Below are 11,225 nucleotides of genomic sequence, written 5' to 3'. Positions count from 1 at the left end.
AAGTTGTAAAGTGTAAACATCGTTTGAGCTGTCAACTGAAATCGGCATAATCCTTTGTTATTGATATCTTAGAGTTTGTGTTTATTGGAATTCAAGTTTCATAGCGACATCGTAAAGCCAAATAATTAAATTTATGTATTTTTTTTTCTATTCTTTCAGGTAAGATGCACTCTGCAATCAATGGCAATTAGCTTTTAAAGTAAGTTACCTTATTATCCAACGTTTACTGTATGATATGGATGATGTCCATTTTGTCTAACCAAATTGATGAAAATTCCATCATATAAAGAACCCGAGGGTGTCTGAACTTTTCGAAATAGAAACTTCCTTGATGAGCATAAAATATCAAGCTGAGAAGGATGCGCTAAAGGTCGTATATAATGGCTAGTTTCCACTTCGTACGTACTGCACACTCAACCAAATAAACCTAATATTATCATAAGGTCTAACTTATGAAATGGCCTCTCAAAAATTCACAACGATTAGAATGAATTTCATAAGGTCGCTTTATGACGCAAATCGACTCACAGTTCGGCTTTTATACACATATTCTCATCACGATATTCTGGAGCATCGATAGTCGTGTGGGTTGGGCACGAGTTCAGTAATCTCGACGTACATGGACCGATCCCAGTCTGCACCATTTCTGCTCTTTTCATAAGTTAATCTTATGTAATTAGGTCATAATAAGCATGGAGTAGTGTGCGGTAGTTCGGCAGCAGCAAAGTTTCGCGCGCTCGCTTTGCTAGATTTTTGCGATTTTTTTTTCTTTCTTCTCTGCGGGGCACCGACGACGGGACGCCAAGCAGTCAGTAGTGTGCGGTAGTTCGGCAGCAGCAAAGTTTCGCGCGCTCGCTTTGCTAGATTTTTGCGATTTTTTTTTTCTTTCTTCTCTGCGGGGCACCGACGACGGGACGCCAAGCAGTCAGTAGTGTGCGGTAGTTCGGCAGCAGCAAAGTTTCGCGCGCTCGCTTTGCTAGATTTTTGCGATTTTTTTTTCTTTCTTCTCTGCGGGGCACCGACGACGGGACGCCAAGCAGTCAGTAGTGTGCGGTAGTTCGGCAGCAGCAAAGTTTCGCGCGCTCGCTTTGCTAGATTTTTGCGATTTTTTTTTCTTTCTTCTCTGCGGGGCACCGACGACGGGACGCCAAGCAGTCAGTAGTGTGCGGTAGTTCGGCAGCAGCAAAGTTTCGCGCGCTCGCTTTGCTAGATTTTTGCGATTTTTTTTTCTTTCTTCTCTGCGGGGCACCGACGACGGGACGCCAAGCAGTCAGTAGTGTGCGGTAGTTCGGCAGCAGCAAAGTTTCGCGCGCTCGCTTTGCTAGATTTTTGCGATTTTTTTTTCTTTCTTCTCTGCGGGGCACCGACGACGGGACGCCAAGCAGTCAGTAGTGTGCGGTAGTTCGGCAGCAGCAAAGTTTCGCGCGCTCGCTTTGCTAGATTTTTGCGATTTTTTTTTTCTTTCTTCTCTGCGGGGCACCGACGACGGGACGCCAAGCAGTCAGTAGTGTGCGGTAGTTCGGCAGCAGCAAAGTTTCGCGCGCTCGCTTTGCTAGATTTTTGCGATTTTTTTTTCTTTCTTCTCTGCGGGGCACCGACGACGGGACGCCAAGCAGTCAGTAGTGTGCGGTAGTTCGGCAGCAGCAAAGTTTCGCGCGCTCGCTTTGCTAGATTTTTGCGATTTTTTTTTCTTCTCTGCGGGGCACCGATGACGGGACGCCAAGCAGTCAGTAGTGTGCGGTAGTTCGGCAGCAGCAAAGCTTCGCGCGCTGGCTTTGCTAGATTTTTGCGATTTTTTTTTCTTCTCTGCGGGGCTCTGACGACGGGACGAGTGTGCGCGCGCCGTGGTTGAGTCGGTTCTGAATTTTTCGCTTCCCTTCGGCGCTAGTTTCCAATACACTTTCAGTTGATAATAAATATTTTCTTTCATTTTTTGCATTTACACAAAAGAGTGAAAAGTGTTAGTTTGGGCTCGCCGGTCGAGAAAAAATCCGGGCGCCGACAAGTGAGTCGCGTTCAGTGTATTTCTGTGTGGAATAGACTAAAGGTTTCTGCTCCCTAGTGGAGTGGAGACGCGCGATAGAATTTTCTTTTTGGCTAGTTCTCGCGTCGAAAAGTGGTCGGTTGTTAACGGCGGTTTGTGTATATTGATCCATTGTCAAATCATATCACCAACCATAGGTGACTCCCGGACTGACAATGTACCTTACCCTACTAACAAAAAAAATCCTTCCTGAGACAAACGTGGAGATGCAGCGAGTCGCGGTCTTTATAACAACGTTTGTCTTACTAACATTCCCTTCCATCCTCGATGACCGTAAGGACGTGGCCGGCGCCGTTATTGACCTTATTAAAGTTGAGAGCTCTCGACCTGTGTACATTGAGAATAGTAAGCTAGTCCCAAGCCCTATTCATTGGTTCCTTGGGCAATTTCGATTGCTCTGGTCAATCACGGAGTAGCAACTACGAATTGTGCGGTGATCTATGCTCATGCTCATGCTCATGTAATTAGGTCATAATAAGCATGATCAATTTTCATAAGGTATTCTTATGTCTTGCATACATTACAATGACAGTTATGGCTAAATTTCATAAGGTATTTCGATGAATTTCGGCAGTTTACTTCGCCGAGTGTACAAAAAGATAGGACAAGTAATGGTCAAGTAAGGATTCCGTTTCAAAATTACTTTAGCAGTTTGCAGCTGGCAAGTTAGTAAAAAAATGTAACGTTCGTAACGCCTCCCGTGCAAATAACTTGGGAACAGGAAACTTAGCTTAATGTTGGAAAAAATAACAAACTGTTGTTATTTAACCCAGAATAATATCTTCATATATTGCCTCCACTTTATCATACCCTTCAACTTCATATAAAATGTTAGCTGGGAGAAAGCTCTTCAAGGAATTCCTAAACATTTATTCAGAGATTCTTGCAGATTGCTTTGAAGATTCTTTCCGAAATTTGTTATACTCTTTCTGGGTATCTTCAAGAAACTCTTACAGGGATATTTCCTCGAAATAAATACCGAACAGAATCTCTGATGGAATCTTTAAAGAAACCTCTGAACGAATAATTTCAGAAATTCCGTGAAGAATTTTTTGAGAAATCTCTTAAGGAATGGCCTAAAAATCCGGAAAATCTTTGAAGGGACCCCTGCAGGAATTCTGGAACGAGTAGCTAAAAGAATCTTGCCACGATTCCCCGAAAGAATCTGACGAAATCCTAGTAGAAATCCCTAAAGGAATCACTTACGAAATCCCGGAAGGGATCTTTGGAGGAATTTCGGCAGTAATCTTTGAAGGAATGCCGACTAGAATACTTGAAAGAATCCTTACAAGATTTTCTAAAGTAATCCCGGCAGAAATCCCTAAAATAATCCCGGGACGATTCCCTAAAGGAATTCTGGGAAGAATATCTGAAAGAATCCTGAAAGGAATCTCGGGTGGAAGCTCAGCAGGAATCCCTGAAAGAATCTCTTATAAAATCCAGGAAGGAATCCTGAAAAAAAATCTTTGAAAAATCTTTCAAGGAATACCAGCAGGAATCTTTGAACGTATGCCTAAGAGAATTTCATTCGATTCTCTATATATTTCTTGAAAGAATACCGGAAGGAATCCGTGAAATAATCCTTGCAGGAATTCCTGAAGGAATGCCGGCTACAATACCTGAAACCAGGATTTTCTAATGCAATTCTGGCAGAAATTCCAGGAGTAGTTCCTGAAGGAATCCCATAGAGAAAACTTGATGGGATTTTTGGAAGAATCATGACAGGAATTCCGGCTGGAAGCAGTGCACGAATCCCAGAAAGAATCGTAGAAGATATCTCGGAAGGAGTTATTGAAGAAATCCCTGAAAAAAACTCGGGAACAGTTTTGAAGTCACAGTATCACAATTATCTTAAAGAATCCCTCCAGTGTTGCTTGGCGAAATCTATATTCTTCCATATTTATTTTACGTTGGATACCCTGAAGGAATCCCACCAGGAATCTCCCTACCCTGTACCTTAACCCTCTACCCTATCTTAATCCTTTATTTTATCGTCTACCCTTCCATTTACCCTAACCTATGATCCTATCGTCTACCCTACGCTAACCCTCTTCTCTACGCTATCATCTACCCTGACTCTCTACCCTAATTTACTTCTGTTCTCTACACTATCCTCCATCCTACCTCTGCCGTCTATTCTAACTCCATACCCTATTCCCTACCCTACCCACTACCCTATCCTTTACTCTACCTTTCACTCCAAGCCTCTACCCTATCATCTACCATAACCCTTCGTCCTACCCTACTCATCATCCTACCCACTGCTCTACCGTCTACCCAAACCTTCTTCCCTACTGTCTACCCTACCTCTACCTTACACAATACTCTAAACTCTATCCTACCTCCATCCTAACCCTTCACCCTACCCTCTATCCTACTTTCCATCCAACCCTCTATCCTATAGTCTACCCTAACTCTATTCCTTACTCTCTACCCTACCCTAACCCTTCACTCTTCTGCCCTACCCTCAATCCTAACCATGTACCCTAACCCGCTACCCTACCCTATCTTTGGTGAACATGCCGCTGGGATGACCACTATAACACAATTCAGTTTATTTGCAGTTCGTTGTCAAATTTTCCGCTCAATCGGTCGTGACACGTAAGACATTTTGTATGGAACTTTGTTTTGACTGCTATTTTTTATGAACACAGTCGTACATCGAATATGCATTACCTACATACTTTGTTGCCAACGCCTGACGGGCTGATGAATTGCTTCCTCTGTGTAATGTCTGTCTGCGGTAACGCGCGAGTCTGGGATCGTTTCCTTCAGACATTCAAAACGAATCCAAATTGATTTAATTTCTGCTGTCTCAGTTCCTGAATTAATGAATGTTTTGCAGAGTGTTGAACGTTATTGTGGATTCAATGTTGTATAAAAATAAGTTCTGCTCTTACATTTATTTTTCAACTCAATTTTGCTGGCACGTACACTATAAACTGCACTACTGATCCCGACTAGAAAATTATATCAAGTTTAGATCATGATGTGTTATGATGCTATAATGTTTTTCTATAACTTATGTCATAAACTTGATGCAGGATAACACAGCGTAACAAAAATTCACTTTTTATCTGTCTCAAGAGCAAACTCATGTGTCTCCGAAGGATTTTGGGCCGCTGAATCCGAATCCGGGCTCAGATTTGCTCTAACACGTCACAATTTTGAGCTATACCTCAATTTATAGGGCAAAATGCGCGATTTTGGGCTTTTTTGACCGCAAGCCATTAAGCAAGGATATATTTTTTTAAGCAATTAAAGGGTTAGTTGGTCAATTAACATCTAAATTAACGACTCATGCAAAATATTTCGTTTTACCAAATCGAATTTGATAGTTTTAAGCGATTTATGTTAGGTACGATATTTCCCATACAAATCATCCTCCAAAAGTAAACTAACATAAAATGCTTAAATCTATCAAATTTGATTGGGTAAAACGAAATATTTTGCATGAAAGCCCAAAATCGCACATTTTGCCCTATAAATTGAATAGCTCAAAATTGTGACGTGTTAGAGCAAATCTGAGCCCGGATTCGGATTCAGCGGCCCAAAATCCTTCGGAGACACATAAGTTTGCTCTTGAGACAAAAAAATGTTGCGCTGTGTAATGTTAAAATTACTAAAATTGAGGAGGTTAGAAGCAAAGGGGTGTAAGTGACAAAAACGAACTTTCGAGTAAATTAGGTTTAAAGTTTTTCACCAATTTTTCATCCCATACAAAATGTATGGAGTTGTAAAATCGACCCAATTTTCTCCGATTTATTGTAATTTATCTAATTATCATAAAAACAAACTTAAAAAAGTTCCTGAAAGCTTGAAATCTGAAGAATTTTATGATATGCTCAGCTCAAAATCGATAAAATAGTCACTTACATCCCTTTGCATCTGGGGCCCTCAATTGTAACAAAAACTACACCGGTCTAATCAAGATACTAACCTGTTTTGTTATAGTCAGATCAGAATTATAACAAAATGTGATATGAATTTTAGCCTCTGGATTACTAGTTTCTATCTAAATTTGATAGAATTTTGTAACATTATTTTCGAAATGTCGAAGACTCTCAACCTAATTATAACACAATAAGTTATAAAACAATATTTATAACATAATAGACAATATTTATAACATAACAACATAGATTCTATTATGACAAAAGGTCGAAAGACATAAGGTCGAAGGACAAAAGATCGAAGGACAAAAGGTCGAATGGACAAAAGGTCGAATGGACAAAAGGTCGAATGGACAAAAGGTCGAATGGACAAAAGGTCGAATGGACAAAAGGTCGAATGGACAAAAGGTCGAATGGACAAAAGGTCGAATGGACAAAAGGTCTAAAAGGGTAAAGAGATTAAATAGACTAAAGACAAATTGGAAGACATGAAAAAGTGATCAGAACTCGACAGAAAAACGACGATTAAAAAATAGAACGAGTGAAAGTAAAATTATTCAACAACTTCAAAACAATCATTATTGGAAAATAGGAAAGTGTCTTCTAAAACTTGTAATAGCTTATATGCAGCAATTTTTACCGCATTGCAATTCGAAATAGATGCCCATAAATGATGAAAAGTAATGTTATTCATTAAGATTAAATATAGAAAATAATAAGTCTACGTCTACGAGGGGGACGGGGGTTCTGAGATGGCCAAATTTTGGTCTACGTGGTTTATGAACAGCCCCTTAGAGTGCTGCGTGAGAGCAATGAGAGCCCGCAGGTCATAATCCTTAGGCCTGTCCAGCTTTTCAAAAATGTTCTCTGATTCTCAAGTCCACCCCCATATTTTGATTGGCATCCTGAAAGAAGTAACTGGTCAAAATTTCAGCCAAATCCATTGAAATTAAGAGGTGCATTAAATCAATTTTGTGTTTTTCGATTATTTTTGAACTTCAAAAAATCATAACTACACTAAAACTTGTCAAAACTTAATTCTTTTGACAGAAATTGAAAGCTATACTTGTTTGCTACAACTTCTCCGAACAACGTGTGCCTATAAAATTGAAGGAAACATGTGTAATTATCACATTTGTAATCAGAAAAACCTTAAAAAGTTGATTTTTTGATATATTTCGTTCTGGAACACCCTAATATACGTAATAAGTTGGATTTTTCAAAACGGCATCATATTCTCCAATGTTTTTTTGGTTATTTCCTTCTTTGACACTAATGCCGTAGGAGTTGAGCAAAAATTACTAAAATTCGTGAAAGCCAAATGTGGCCTAAAAACTAGCTTTTCGGGTGCAATCACGCTTTGGCGCGCAAAAAGTGGCATCGCGTCAGCACTGATATGATAGCCAACACCTGTCATCACGCTTGTTTGTTATCACCCGTAGTAGGGGGTAGCCTAGGCAAACTACAAGGAAGCAAAGCTACTACGTTCAGTACAATTTCGCGCCACAACGTGATTGCCTCCGAAAAGCTAGTTTTTAGGCCACATTTGGCTTTCCCGAATTTTAATATTTTTTGCTCAACTCCTACAGCATTAGTGTCAAAGAAGCAAATAACCCAAAAACATGAGAGAATATGATGCCGTTTTAAAATATCAAACTTATTACGTATATTAGGGTATTCCAGAACGAAATCTATTAAAAAATCAACTTTTTAAGGTTTTTCTGATCACAAATGTGATAATTACACATGTTTCCTTCAATTTTATTGGTACACGATGTTTGGAGAAGTTGTTGCCAACAAGTATAGCTTTCAATTTCTGCCAATAGAATAAAGTTTTTACATGTTTTAGCGTAGTTATGATTTTTTGAAGTTCAAAAATAGTCGAAAAACACAAAATTGATTTGATGCACCTCTTAATTTCAATGGATTTGGCTGAAATTTTGACCAGTTGCTTTTTTCAGGATGCCAATCAAAATATGGGGGTGGACTTGAGAATCAGAGAACATTTTTGAAAAGCTGGACAGGCCTAATAATCCTAGTGCGCAATTTCTGCGCGCACGCAGAAAAAAACAGAACTCAGTGCACATGCAGTGTGTTTAAAGTAGAGTCAGTCTAGTTAGAGTCTGGCGGACTGTCACTTTCGATCGGAGCCAATCGAGCATGACGTCACGGTGTAGCATTTATCGGTGAGGACACTCTAATTATAGGGACTCTAGTTTAAAGGGGTCAGTGTTGTTTGAGCATTTGGTGAACCGAAAGCATGCCAGTAAGTCCAAAACCCGCTAAGGGGTATCAAATCCTGTGATATCAGAGACAAGCAGACGTCTTAAGCTGGTCAAGGACTTACAGTTGATGAATATTTTGGTTCCAAATTCCACCAACAGGTGGTGCTAGTGAGCTAACAAATTTTGTTTTTCATATATATCAGGAAAATTTGCAAAACATTGCAACTAGCGCCACCTAGCTGCAGAAACTCGAACCAAACGATAATTATCCTGAAAGCCCTTGATCTACCAAACAATTTTGCCGAAGACACCATCTTTCTAAAGAATCAGAATGCTGAGATATGTGAAATGCAAAATTTGTACGCTATTTAGCGCCGCCTAGCGGTGAAATCACAAATCATACGGCCCATATTCTGAAAGCCCTTGACCAGCTGAACAACTTTGCCGAAGACACCAACTCTCTAAGTAATCAGGTTCCTGAGATATATGGGATGGAAATTTTGTCAGTGTTGCATCTGCTTGTCTAAGATATCACTTTAATCACAGACAAGTAGATGTGACACTAGCGAAATTTCAATCTCATATATCTCATGATCTTGATTACTTAGAGAGTTGGTGTCTTCGGTAAAGTTGTTTGGCTGGTCAAGGGCTAACCAATAATAAGACTTAAGATTCAAAATTCTACCACTAGGCGGTGCTAGAGAGCAAACAAATTTTAAATTTCGCATATCTCAGCATCCTCATTTTGTAGAAAGATGGTGTCTTCGGCAATATGGTTTGGTAGATCAAGGGCTTTCAGAATAATTACCGTTTGGTTCAAGTTCCAACAGCTACGCGGCGCTAGTTGCATTTTTTGGCAAATTTCCCTGATATTTATGAAAAAAAAAGTTTTCAGCTCACTAGCACCGCCTAGCGGTGGAATTTTGAATCTTAAATCTTATTATCGGTTAGTCCTTGACCAGCCAAACAACTTTGCCGAAGACACCAACTTTCTAAGTAATCAGGATCATGAGATATATGAGATTTAAATTTAATTAGTGTCACATCTATTTGTCTGTGATTTATGTGATATCTTAGACAAGCAAGTACTTTTATACTCCTGTGGTACACACAGTATTGCACTGGAAACACGACTGAGTGCGCTCTCAACACGAATTTTTGTGTGCTCATTTTCTGCGCGCACAAAATGTGCACGCAGAAACTGAAAAAACATGTTTGTGCTAACATTTGTTTGAGCACTCATTTTGAGGGTGAGCGGGTGGTTTGTGTGTGAAAAAAGTTGCGTAGTTCACCCTCGCTCTCGTTGAAAGTCGTGTGTAGAGTGTATGTTTTCTCTTCACACGTTTCGCACTGAGGAGCATGCCATCTCTGATTCCTTGAAAGAACAGCCTATGGGTTGAAGAAGGATGAATCATAGATCGGAATATCCTCATTTGAAATTCCAATCATTAATGCGATTAAATAAAGTCAAGCAGTCTATAAATTAGAAAAGGACAAATCTCTGGGTATTATAGGGGTGATCCATGAAGTACGTCACGCTTATAGGGGGAGGGTGGTTTGCAAAAGTGTAACAAGCAATATAGTTAGTATAGGACAGGGAGAGGGGGATCGAAAATTCTCAATTTTTGGCGTAACGCCTGTATGAGCAAACAAAATGAAATTGTTTACTTATACAGTATAATTATTAGGATCTACCTATCAATCCAAGAGGGGATGGTCACTAAGCACAAGAAGTTAGTGAATGTTTCTGCAGTACAGTTAGAAAGAACAGATATTGAAAAGAAGAAGGCAACATTTCTGATTGAAAAATAAGTCCCTAAGGAGTCAATAATTATTTCACTAACAAAAGTTAAAAGAACAGCCTATAAATTTAAGAAGGAAAAATTCCCTAACAAAAAAACCAAACTAAATTGCCAGTAAATAAATACTACATTAACAGAACTTGAAAGAACAGCCTACAAACAAAAGAAGGAAAAATTTCCTATGGAAATGTTAGTGACTGAAATGCATATGATTTCTATAACAGCACTACAATGTTTCTTTCAATGAGCGTCAACAAAGACTTCTCAAAAATATTTGTCTTATAAGCGAGAAATACCAGCTGGTAAATTGGTCTACTAAAATTCGACCTTTTGTCCCATTCGACCTTTTGTCCCATTCGACCTTTTGTCCCTTCGACCTTATGTCCATTCGACCTTTTGTCCATTCGACCTTTTGTCCATTCGACCTTTTGTCCATTCGACCTTTTGTCCATTCGACCTTTTGTCCATTCGACCTTTTGTCCATTCGACCTTTTGTCCATTCGACCTTTTGTCCATTCGACCTTTTGTCCATTCGACCTTTTGTCCATTCGACCTTTTGTCCATTCGACCTTTTGTCCATTCGACCTTTTGTCCATTCGACCTTTTGTCCATTCGACCTTTTGTCCATTCGACCTTTTGTCCATTCGACCTTTTGTCCATTCGACCTTTTGTCCATTCGACCTTTTGTCCATTCGACCTTTTGTCCATTCGACCTTTTGTCCATTCGACCTTTTGTCCATTCGACCTTTTGTCCATTCGACCTTTTGTCCATTTCGACCTTTTGTCCATTCGACCTTTTGTCCATTCGGCCTTTTGTCCATTTCGACCTTTTGTCCATTCGACCTTTTGTCCATTCGACCTTTTGTCCATTCGACCTTTTGTCCATTCGACCTTTTGTCCATTCGACCTTTTGTCCATTCGACCTTTTGTCCATTCGACCTTTTGTCCATTCGACCTTTTGTCCATTCGACCTTTTGTCCATTCGACCTTTTGTCCATTCGACCTTTTGTCCATTCGACCTTTTGTCCATTCGACCTTTTGTCCATTCGACCTTTTGTCCATTCGACCTTTTGTCCATTCGACCTTTTGTCCATTCGACCTTTTGTCCATTCGACCTTTTGTCCATTCGACCTTTTGTCCATTCGACCTTTTGTCCTTCGACCATTTGTCCTTCGACCTTCTGTCCCAAAGCCATGTGATATAATTGAGTTATAGTATTTTGAAAACACTAAGGATGTTAAATATGATTATATCACATATA

Source organism: Aedes albopictus, chromosome 2, assembly GCF_035046485.1.
Source record: "Aedes albopictus strain Foshan chromosome 2, AalbF5, whole genome shotgun sequence".
In the NCBI taxonomy this organism is placed as follows: Eukaryota; Metazoa; Arthropoda; class Insecta; order Diptera; family Culicidae; genus Aedes; species Aedes albopictus.
The sequence above is the reverse complement of the archived record's forward strand: the minus strand, read 5'-3'. Positions refer to the sequence as shown.